General features: G+C 43.1%; 1 long non-coding RNA gene across 1 annotated transcript in view; it reads right to left on the bottom strand.

The window, feature by feature from the left end:
• Window positions 1-6,494: 6,494 nt before the first annotated feature.
• Window positions 6,495-11,778, bottom strand: part of LOC149872907 (uncharacterized) — a 44,215-nt gene continuing 38,931 nt past the window's right edge. The window contains exons 4-5 of the long non-coding RNA XR_016440777.1: window positions 7,817-7,932; window positions 6,495-7,057 (exon numbers count right to left, since the gene is read on the bottom strand). This is a non-coding gene — a long non-coding RNA (uncharacterized LOC149872907). The remainder of the gene's footprint in view (window positions 7,058-7,816; window positions 7,933-11,778) is intronic.

The following is an 11,778-nucleotide window of genomic DNA, read 5'->3' as shown; positions in this document are numbered from 1 at the left end:
GTCCTGTATGTACGTTAAGACCCTACGTGAGTGATTAGTTCTGGCTGGCTGATTGTCTCAGCAGATGTCAGGGTAGTTTAGGTCACCTATGACAACCACATCTCTTGACCATTTGACCTCTGAGAGCTGCCCGGAGAATTCCAGGTCTAGCTCATCCTCTTGGTGGGTGCTCAATAGTAGAGCCCTACTACCAAGTACCTTTCCCGGAAGAGTTTAGCTTGCTGTGCTGTGCTGTGCTTGCTTATTTAAGGTGCATTACACCACCACATTTCCTACAGGAGCTGGAATTAATGTGCAATGCGCCACCAAAGCTTGCAAACAGTGACACCGTTAAAGCGGTGCAAAAGCATTTAGCTCACTTTAAAGTGCCATGCACACATGCCCCTTGTTTTGTCTACACGTGGCCTTATTTACCAGTGAAACTGGATAATCAGAAGAGTGCCTGACTATTACTGTGCCCTACCGGTAACTAAAAAGGAACTGAAAAATCGGTCTTCATATTCTTACGTACAATTAAGGAAATCATTTTCCTGCCTTATTTGTCCCAACTTGTTTTTGTGTCTCAGCATGTCTCTTGGAAATAATGAAGTAGAGCACAACCCTCCAAAACATAGCATGCAATACTTTAAAATGAAAATGATCATTAATAGGACAGGAAGGCTCAGGAACCTGGGAATGAGATACAGACCTGTGTATCTCTAGGTGCCTGGTTAGAACCCAGCCCAGACCAATAGTGGATAAACGATGCTATGATTTGATAGGCATGTTGCAAGCACAGCCTCTTTCAGTAATTGTCTGCAGAAACAAATCCTTACATGGGAAATGACAAACTCGATGACGAAAGAGCCAAGAGGAACTTGCACTTACACAAAAAAACAAACGTTCTGTATTTTCTTCTTTTTTAAAAAGTATTTCATGTTTAACCAATTTGTCCTTGGGCCTGGGCTGCATGCAAACTTACACCAATATTACTAACAGTGGGCATGCATCTACACGAGATGTTTACTGTGCAGTTGACTAATTAGTCTTGGGATGTACACGTGTGCCCCTGTTAGGCTCGAGTAAACTAATAAACTCTGCCACAGGAGAGAACTTGGAAATACAAGCACTCTGCTGCTAGAGTAAAAAAGAAACTCCATAGCAGTGCACATCTAAATGGTGGAGGGGCTGGCTGGGGCACAAGGCTGCTTCAGTGCAAGGGCCGCCTGCCAGCTAGCCCTGCACTGAAGTTCCCTCATGCCCTAGTCAGCCCCTCTGTATGCTGAGCCATGGGGACAAACCCAATGCTGGCAGGCTGACCCCCCGGGCCCCTGCTTGCTGGGACTGCTCTGACCCAGCTCCACCTGCTGTGCATGAATAAACTGCAATGCTTATTGTTTCAGAGTTAATTGGTCCCTGGCACACGTTCAAATGGCGTGCCCAGCAGCAATAAACTCTGGCACAATAAGCTTTGGAGTTTATTCATGTGCAATAACAACACGTGTATACGTGCCCACTATATCTTAAATACATTTAGTAAAAACAGTGTAAAATCTATTGTAGCCGTATCTAGTTTGGTTGAAGGATAAGTTATAAGGATTTACTTTAAATTAGTTCTAAACATACTTAAATTAAGCCCAAATAAAACTACTCTTAACTCAAAATAAGGGCGCAGACCAAAGAATAGTTCCCTGTTGCAACTCATAGCACTCTGAGTTGCAACCATTCCACCGAACCCAGAAGAAGTTTGCTGTTGGTTCTGGGAGTTGGGAATTCCAGCTGCTGAGAGATCCTGCAGCCTGGTTCCCGCAGCAATGCCACCCCCCTCTCCCAGCCCAGATGTTGTTTTCAGAATGGGAGGGGGGAAAGGGAGCAGAGGGAGCTCATTCTTGGGTTCCCCAGCTGGTGGGGGGTGGGTGTGTTAGTGCTTTAAAAAGGATTGACATGACACTTTCATGGATGTTAAGCAGAAAGGTTTTATTAATTAGATAATGAGCTTAATAGGAAAGTGACAGGTAGGCTATTACAATAACAAATAAAATGAGCTATAATCAAGTCCAATCTAGCCATGATAGTGATTTCTCACTAGTCACTGGCAAGGAAGTGGTTTTGATCTTGCAGCTTTCACCGGGCATGGATCCATTGCTAAGGATGGTCAGCTGGGTGCAGGTTATGGGGTTTGTCTCTCCTGGGGCGAGTGTACTGTACTGGAAGCTGCCCTCTTCTATTATACCCATTCGTCAAAGTATTTTTTTTTGATGGACTAGCGATCAGAGACCAGACAAAGCTGGCTGGGTGAAGGTTATTGGTGTTGCTTCATTATAGATGTTACCCTTTCAGATCCATCCCTGGTTGTTATTGGTGCAACTGACACGCACAAAACCCTTGATCCTCCAGAGATTTGTTATTTACTTAACTATAACAGGACTTGATTACTTGAGTTTAAACTGGAGGCTTAATAATAGGACTTGATTAATCGAATCAAGCACCTCAGACCATGAGTTGCAGGTACTGTATAGGTCACTGTTACAGCAGGGCAGATCCCAAAACACTTGTTAACCTGTCTAGGCTCCTAGACTGGCGAGTAATGTTGCAAAAAGGGAGAGGCAAAGGGTACTTATTTATAATTGATCTCAGGTTGTTAGACCTGGGGTGTGTTCAATACTGGAATCTGGAGATGGGATTAACTATATAGTTGTATTTCGGGTGGTCCCAATCATGAGTTTGCATTCCTGTGCAAAAGGCACTGTTGTTATAACTTAGTCAGTCATTTACATCTTGCATGAAGGTCCGGACAAGCTCTGAATCCAGCAGGTGGATTGGAGCCCTCCCCACCTCTGGGAGGGCTCCAATCCACCCACCCCACCTTCCAGCACCAGCTGAAAAAACCCCAAACTGAACCTCCTCCACTCCCCCTTCCTCTCCCCTCCTCCCACCCCTTCTAAAAACAGCAACAGGCTGGGAGCTTTGCAGACACAAGTTACAGAACATGCTCTGTTTTGGAGCATGTTCATCCAAATCTTCATGCAATGTGGGTTCAGACTTTTACAGGATTGGGCTCTTCTTGTAAAGCACTCTGCAGTCATACACTTCTGTTTGATGGCTGTAGAGTGCTTTCTAGGGCCAGATCAGGCAAAAATTCTCACTTCTGTCTGTGCCCTAAGTGGCTACAGAGAGTTTTTAACTATCAGCTTTAAAATCAATCAGAACTAAGCCACTGAAGCGCTCTCATGTAGACAACTGTTGTCATCTGGATTGAAATGTTAAGTTTAATCAATACCCTTTTCTAGAGATAGTTTTAAGAGACAATTGAGCACATATTTATGCCCCAAACAAAGATAAAAGCAAGGCTACTCAGAACTCAAACCACCTGAACAAAGGACTAGGCCAAGTATTGTTTGGGGCTTGGCTGTACATGGGGAAACAGACTACATACAAAAAAGACTTAGTCTGCCCTCCTAGTTCGTTCTACTTTACCTATACAGTGGTAGTTCCTTTTGGCTAAGTACAGTCAAAAGCCCAAGGTGGAATTGATCCAATCTTTGCAGGTTTCTCTAAGGTGCATAGACTGGAACCATAGTGACCGGGACTCACATTCGCTCTTCAGTTGGAGAAGCAAGCAGATGTCTGCACTGGCCAAGGCCAGAAGACTGGGGGTGCTCCCACATACATCCCAGCCTGCCAGCCATTGTCAAGGTGAGCTGAGCCCAGGCAAGTAGAAGCCATTCCTGATAAACTGACTGGCACATGCCCTCAATCCCATGCTGTCAGCTGCAGGGAGGTAGAGAGCACACAATTTCTTCTCAGCCCCATGGTGGTAGAGGGGGTCAGAGAAGGGAACGGAGCGCCTGCTCCAGTCCTGGGCTCCCCCTAAGCTGGGGTCTGCTTAGCTGGGGGGAGCCCTATGCTGTGTCCAGGTTGCCCAACCCTGCCCACCAAAAGTCGCTGCCTTTGATCTGCTGGGGGTGGGAAATGGAGCCTCCTGCTCTAGCCTCAGCTCCCCCCATCTGGGTAGACCCCAGCTTGGGAGGCCAAGACTTGGTGGGGGGCTCTGTTCCCCAACCCCCATGGGAGGCCACGAAGCATCCTGGAATGCGAGCTGCGACATAATTTGAGTCAGGAGGGGATCTGGAACAGAAGTTTGATAGGCCTAACCTAAACTGATTAACTCTGATACCACATCCATGCAGGTCTAACTTCAACTGGGTTCTGCCATTCTGTGTGCACTGAACTTCTGTTCTGTTACAGGTTTAGACCTGTTTCTGATCACTTATACTGGTGTATGTGTAATTTCTGTACCTAGCCCTGGTGACCACTAAGGGCTGTTTCTGGCACCAGATTTATGCCAGCTCTGCTGAATGGCAGAAGCTATGTTAGCAGAAGCCTCCTACTGACTACAGAGGATTTTGACCTGCTACGTTAGCTATGGCAGGGATGTTAGACATGCAGCCCATGGGCCAGATTCAACCCACAAAGCTGCTCTGTCCTAGCTACTGGCAGGTTAGGAAAGTCAGGGCTTGTGGCTTGGGTGGAGGCATGGCCTGCTTGAGTTCATAGCCCTCAGTGACAGAGGCAAGTAAGGACTTCTCAGACATGGTCTCACTCACCGTACAGCCACTAGGCCTATTAGTACCACCACAGCAAGCAGTTATTTGTCCCACAGCCACTTGCCCTAACACAGCTGCTACCACTGCCCCATGTCCTTTTCTAGACCTACTGCCATCCCGTGTCCCAGACTGGATCTGCTATTGTCAGCCCCACCACAGCTGCCTTGTGCCTTGAGCTGGACCCAGCCCACAAGGTGCACCACAATCCAGATCCAGCCTGGGGCATGGCATAAGTTCGAAAACCCTGATGAGAGAAAGATCAGAACTTTATCATGCAGACAAGGTCACAGACTGAAAAGAAAGCTTGACCGTCTGAACTAGCACCAGTTGCACCAAGGAAAATCCACAAGAATGAGACTTTGGGGTAACAGTGCTGATTGAATGAGCTGATTCTGTGAACAGGGAAACTGTCTGTGGTGATCTGGTTCCTCTGATGCTCAAGGAAGCAGGATTTTGTACATTCTTGTAAACTAAACAGGCTTGCAGAGATACCTGACATCACCAGTTTCATCACCTATCTGAAATAACCTATGAGCCTCTGAGTTCTGCATAGATGCTTAGGACCAAAAAAAAAACAAAAAAAACCACACACACACCATTTGGAGCAAAATGTCGCTTGCATATAAGCACAATCCACTGATCCTGTTTAAGTATGCTAAGGAATTGTAAAAACAGGAAGAGTGTAATAAGTGTCTTTGGTGTATATTACTTAAACACAAAAAGGTTAAAGCTTTTCAGTATTTTTTTCTGTCTCTTTAATCTATTCACTCTGAACACTCGCTTGCTCAAATCGATGAAAATATGAGGCATCGTTTTTACTTCTCACATTTATTATATAATTTTAATAATTAAGGAGCCATAAAATTAATGTTTGATAATAAAAATCCGCTCTGGAACTCCGATTGTCCAGAAGCATTAACTCTGTTAGTAAATGATAAGATTTTTTTTCTGGCCTTTTTAAGAGTTTGAGTGTTTAGTCCATAATGTTAAGCAAATGTCATCTTACAATTTGCCAGTCTGGGATGTTTGAGCAGATGGATGTGAACTTCTCTTAGACTATTAGGAGTTGAAGGTCATGTCATACTGCATGCTGTATTTAATTTCCCTTGAATTTCCAATAACATCTCCATTTGATCTATAATCTCCAGTATTTGACCTAAAATCTCAAACAGGCAGATTTCAACATAAATTAAGCTTTGGCACTATGCTTTAATGTTTGAATTAAACAAAAAAATTAGTAGTATTCACTTACAAAGTAAATTCCACTCACTTTGGATGCCAAAAGAAGATGTCAATATGAGATTCCAGTCACAATAGATCTTCATAGCATGAGTGTACCTCTCCTCCTCCACCTTGCATTCCTTGACCTGTAGTGAAATAGTCTATGGTGCCAGTATTTACATTTTCATCATTAGACTTCAGAGCCAACGGACCCTCAAAATGAAGAGAAACAGTGGCATTGTCAGTGCTATTGTTTTAGATTGGTGGGTGGTCAGCTGAGCTGTTACTATGCCAAATATTTGCAGTGTACTCAAGGATGATGGTCTTGATTAAGGACTTAGCTATACTTGAAATATAATTAACTCATCTATTCTCATGAAACTGTAACCGTTGCTGGTCTCATGGGGTAACTTGTCACTGGTTCCATTTTGTTCATGCGGGTGGGGTAACAACAGTATAAATGTACCAAAAACTATTTATTAAACATACAGATTGTTTGAAAGAGTATTTATGATAATTTGAACCCAAAATATTATTTAACTAGAACCATGAGCAAAATGTAAACTTTTTTTAGACTTTCAAAATGTGAATGAACAACTTGCTAAGTCTGCAGTTCACAGTGTTTTCAAACTGACAGTTACTTCCAAAAACATTTCCTAATTGTTTTAACTAAATAGTACATTCCTCGCAATGCAGCAGTGATGTACTGTGATGCACACACAAGCAAATCGCTTACAATCTTCGCATTATTTCCGGGTTTTGCGGTCATCTGTCTTTAGACAAAAAGCACAATGTCCACTCATGCTTGCAGAAAGTTGTACTGGGGTGTGTTGTGGCAATCTGTAATTTAGAGCAGTAATACCAGACTTGACAGATTTAGGCAGATTACATGTATCCATCATTCTCCATTTTATTTGTCTGTTAATCAACTGTTCTCCAAGCTTCTGCAAAAAGTGTCATCTTCTTAAATGTGATCTTTGCTTCCAGTTTGGGTTGTGGCCTAGCCAAATGATGAAGCTGGCAATGGCAGCCACATCCAGCATATTGAAAAATATTGATTATCTGTCTGCAGGTGGTCATATGGACTAAGTGGTCAAGGTTATCCACCTCACCCTTGTTTCTATTGTAGTCATGGATGATGTCCAGCTTTCTTTGCTCTCCACCCACTGACAGGTCATGGTGCATGGTTGACATCAACAGCACAACTTTGGACTTCTTTGAAACATAGGAAACTAGGGTGAGTTCCCCATCTAAAGCAAAAGCAGAGTGGAGGATAGTCATCCATTAGTTACTGTGGATACATGAAGTGGACATGAATGAGGTGTGAATGAATGCTGACCTTTCAGATGCGTCTACCCAAAGTGGCCAAACAGGTCTAGGCCCATCACTTTTACAGAAATTGCACTGGGGTAATTACCCCAATGCATTAACATGGGCTTGGGGTAAGTTGTTACCTCATATGGAAAAAATACATTCACACCTGGGGTAACATGTTACCCTGGGCAGTTTTTCATCCACAGAGAGCAAACCATTCATGTAAGCTGGCTGTTCTTTGGGGATATTGTGCACTGTGGTGCCAGTGACAATGTTCTAAAAAGAAAAATTTTTAGAATTAATTAACTTTAAGATACTGCACAAAATATAGGTCTGGGATAGGAAATTACCCCATGGGAACGTATGGGGGTTAAGGTATAATCTAAGTTTCAAATGCAATTTTTATTCAGGGAAAAAGTCCCATTCTAGACAGTTAAAAGCCCCTATGTTAACTGGGATCAGCTGACACTTTAGAGAAAGCAAGGATTGTTGTATTATTTAATACGTGTTCTGTTAAGATGTAATTACCTAGCATAGACTAGGCCTATGTGACAGATGGTTTAGATGCCCTCAGATACATTGGTACAAACAAGGATTCATATCCTTTCTGAGGCAGAAATACCATAGAAATCCTAAACTTGGAAACATCACTGACTACTTTTGGATAAGTAAAACTGGACCTTTAAGGTTTTTACCTGTTGAACAGGTTGCTTTCTAATCAAACTTTGCTCTGTAACGCTGTTGTGGGAGCCCAAGCTTGGATCAGTGTTTCCTTTCTTGTGTGGCAGGAGTTCAGGCTTTGACTTGGGATCTGAAAATGGGTGAAAAGGAGGAAAAAAAGTTAAAATTTTACCAAAACATTGAAATGGGGGTCTCTGCTTGCTTTTTGTCTTAAGTACACCTGTCTGGTTCCTACTGAAGAGTTTGGGGAGGGTAGAATTTAATACTGAACCCCCTCCAGGTTTTTTAATGAGTTTTTAGCCAGCTGTACAGCTAATAGTGTAATTGTAGTTTCAAGCACCTACATTGAATGCCTTCAAGAGAAATTTGAATGTTTATCTTGCTGGGATCCTATAACCCCAGCTGACTTCCTGCCCCTTGGGCAGGGAGCTGGACTCGATGATCTTCCAAGGTCCCTTCCAGCCCTAATGTCCATGAAATTTGTGAAACCTCAAATTTAAGACATTCTGTTTGTGGACATACAAACATTTTTCATATAGTGGTGCTGTATGTACACACTAAGTACCGGACTTCCAAGACAAGCAACCATTCACTGCAGTTAGTGTCTTTGCTTAGTGCTAGTGAATTTTAAGAGGTGTTTTTTGGGGGGGGGGTTTTTTGTTTGTTTGTTTTTGTTTTTAAACACTGTAAACTTGATGCTGTGATTCTTGGCTATAATGCACTTGTCTCCTGGCAGAGCAGAAGCACTATGCAGAAGAACTAAAGTGAAAAGGGTACCAAGCTATGGTTTAACAGTGCCCTCAAGCCATGGACTATAGCAGGACCTGAGGAGCTAGATAAAATGGTCTCATCTACACTGCAAAACCAAGCAATTCTTTGCATACGTAGGGAGACCTCCTTCCTTTAAATTGTTCAACAGAGCCTGAAGCTGGTCAGTTTTTTCTACATACCTCAAGGTACCAGGATGCTCATCAATGCTGTGCACAGGAGTGCAGGGGGCTCCCCAGCATGCTCAGCAGCAGACCCAGAAGTGGACCCAAAGCACTTCCCATCCACTTCCAGGAATGCAGCAGAGTGCACCTGGGGGGGGGGGAGGGGGCCTCACTCGCCTAGCTCAGTGAGTGGTGCCTCCTGGGTCTGGGCAGGCACCCAGAGTCCCCCCACAGCTGATCATCGAGCCATGAGGGGGTGCAGGGGGGCCCCCCAGTGTGCTCCCCGGAGGACCCAGAACTGGACTGGAAGCACTTCTGGTCCACTTCCGGGTTTGCCACCAAGCATGCAGGGTGGCCCCTGCACACTCCTGTGGGACACTCTATCCATTCCAGCATCAAAGCGTTCATAAGCTGCACCTGGTACCTTGAGGTATGTAGAAAAAACATTTAAAGCTGTGTCTATGGCCGTATCACTGATTCCCCAAATCAACATTAAATCTTCAGATTTGGCCAAATCAAATTGAGGACAGTGATCCAAATCAACAAATTGAATCACTATCCCCAATTTGGGCCAAAGCCAAATTGAATACAGCCTGTTTCGCACACCCCTGATGGGTGTATCTTCATTCACTCTAGGTGAAAATTCTTCTGCTGTAGTAATTGGGGAAACAAAAAAGCAATGTTTTATATAATGTCTTGAATTTACCTGAGTGTTTGTTTCTTTAGTTACTTAATATTAGCATCTAAATGGCACAAGTAAGCTTTAAAGATAACACCTCAGTAGAGGGAATGAGGTGGAATGGGTGGTACTGTTGAAAGGTTACTGTTGTTACCTGGCCAGTTGTCTGCACAACCTATTAACTAGAAAACAGAGTATGATTTTACATTGCATCTACATCTAAAAGGTAGGAAAATCTAATTAGTTTTTAAAGGGGAGAGCCAACCTCTATGGAAAGCAGTAAAAATCTGATAAGCTGCATTACTGTGGGATCTGCCATTACTTTTTGATTTTTTTCCAGTTGTTATAGCTTTTGCTTCCCTGTCACCATAACCTAAACATTTCCTCCAGAGCCCTAACAAATTTGTCTGAGGGAGGGGCTGATCATTCTAAGGCCTTTATCAGTCAAACAGCAAGAAACAAAAAAGAAAAAAAACCAATCCAGAACAACTTTTATGAAAAACCAAATCAATCTTATTCCTCACACACATGCTAAAGTACCCGCATATCAGATATTTTTACAAAAAATCCTTGGGAAGAGCAATGGACCAACATTTCAAAGTTAAAAGTTCTATTTAAATATATCTCTACAGTTATAAATTATAGTCTCTCCAGGGAAAGAACTTGCTCTACAACTTGTACAGCACCAAACAGAGCTGTGACACAAAACGGAGACATAATTATTAAAACTAGAGGCCTACCCAAGCCAGAACCTCAGCCCAAAAAAAACCCCCAGACTTGGGAGAGGAATTCTGAATTCAAATTCCATTTTAAATGGTTTGACTGACCTCTGTCTCTGTAGATCCTGTAGGTCCCTGTTTTTACAATCACCCAGAGTAAAGCCCATGAGCCAAGCCTAGATCTAAACAAGCATGGAAGGCTGTGCATAACTCAAGGTAAGGGAGCTGATGTCAGTAGAAGTATCTGTTTGTTTGGACTGTAGTGGCAGAGTCTCACTTCATAAGGAGGACTTGCTCTGGAATTTGCTGAAGGCCATTCCTAGTCATAAGTAGACACCTGGTCCTCTGAGCCGAGGAGTCAAAGGCAGCTGATTATGGTAGTAGGAGCATTGCTCTCTTGAAAGCTGTTAGCTACAGAAAGAGGCATGTCATAACCATACTAGCTCTGTGGGCTAAAACTGCTAAAAATTAAAATTTGTGTCTTAGTACTCTACTGGCTTAGGGTCCTTATCTTCATCCAATATAAACTGACATAATAGTATAGAGGTCAAGGGACTATTCCAGTTTAACTCATCTAGACTACGTGCAGACAGTCAAAAAGCCCAATGCTGAATGAATGCTAATATTAAGTAACTAAAGAAACAAACACTCAGGTAAATTCAAGACACTATATAAAACATTGCGGCTAGGAGCTGGAACCAACTTCCAAGGAAAGTGGTGCTGGCTCCTACCCTGGGGATCTTTAAGAAGAGGCTTGATGCCTACCTGGCTGGACTCATTTGGTGGGGGGGGTCAGACTTGAAGATCTACAAGGTCCCTTCTGACCCGACTTCTATGATTCTATGAATTCAATCTTTGCAGGTTAATCTAAGCTGCATAGACTACCAATAAGCAAGTGAACAGACATTCACTTTTGATTCTGGAAATGCAGTGGCACAGGCCAGAAACTAGGGGGCGGAGTAGTGCATGGCTTCCTGCTCAGCTGGAGCAGATAGCTTGGGCTAGCCCTCTCACTCTGCAATGGGGGATTTGAGGGGAGGTGCAAAGCATTCTAGGAATGCTGGGGAACTGTGAGTAATCTTAAATCTGGAGGGCATCTGGGACAGAAGTTCAATAAACCGATTTAACCTAAATCAGTTAAGTCTGATACTACATCCATCCAGGTTTATTTTAAAACTGGTTTTGGCCATTTTGAAAGCAGTTTATGTGCACTGAACTTCTGTTGTGTTACAGATTTGAGTGGCTTTCAATCACTTATACTGGTTTGCATGTAATGTCTGTCCTTAGACTGAATGATCTGGCCTTGTATATTTAAATACCCATCTTCAGTGTTTCAAAATCTAGTTGATACAAATATTGCAGCTGAGCCTATTTCAGTTCTAAGCCCATATCATTCCCAAACACTGAGGGGTAGAATAAAAATCATAGAAAAGCAAAGAATTTCCCAGAAAGGGCAGGAACTGCAATCACTCATTCCTGACACAACTATGCAGTTGTTGCTTAAGCCAGTCCTTGTCATGCCACAGCTGCTTGATAGTATCAGGAACTACACACACATTTGTCAAACAGGATGACATCTAAAGATAGCATTGAACCTAAGGGGAAGGAATTTAAAAGAAAACAAATCACCATGGTTACAATGTATG

The sequence above is a fragment of the Crocodylus siamensis genome, chromosome 1 (assembly GCF_052110815.1).
Source record: "Crocodylus siamensis isolate JL-2025a chromosome 1, ASM5211081v1, whole genome shotgun sequence".
NCBI classification, from domain to species: Eukaryota; Metazoa; Chordata; order Crocodylia; family Crocodylidae; genus Crocodylus; species Crocodylus siamensis.
This window is presented reverse-complemented; position numbering and strand designations above follow the sequence as displayed.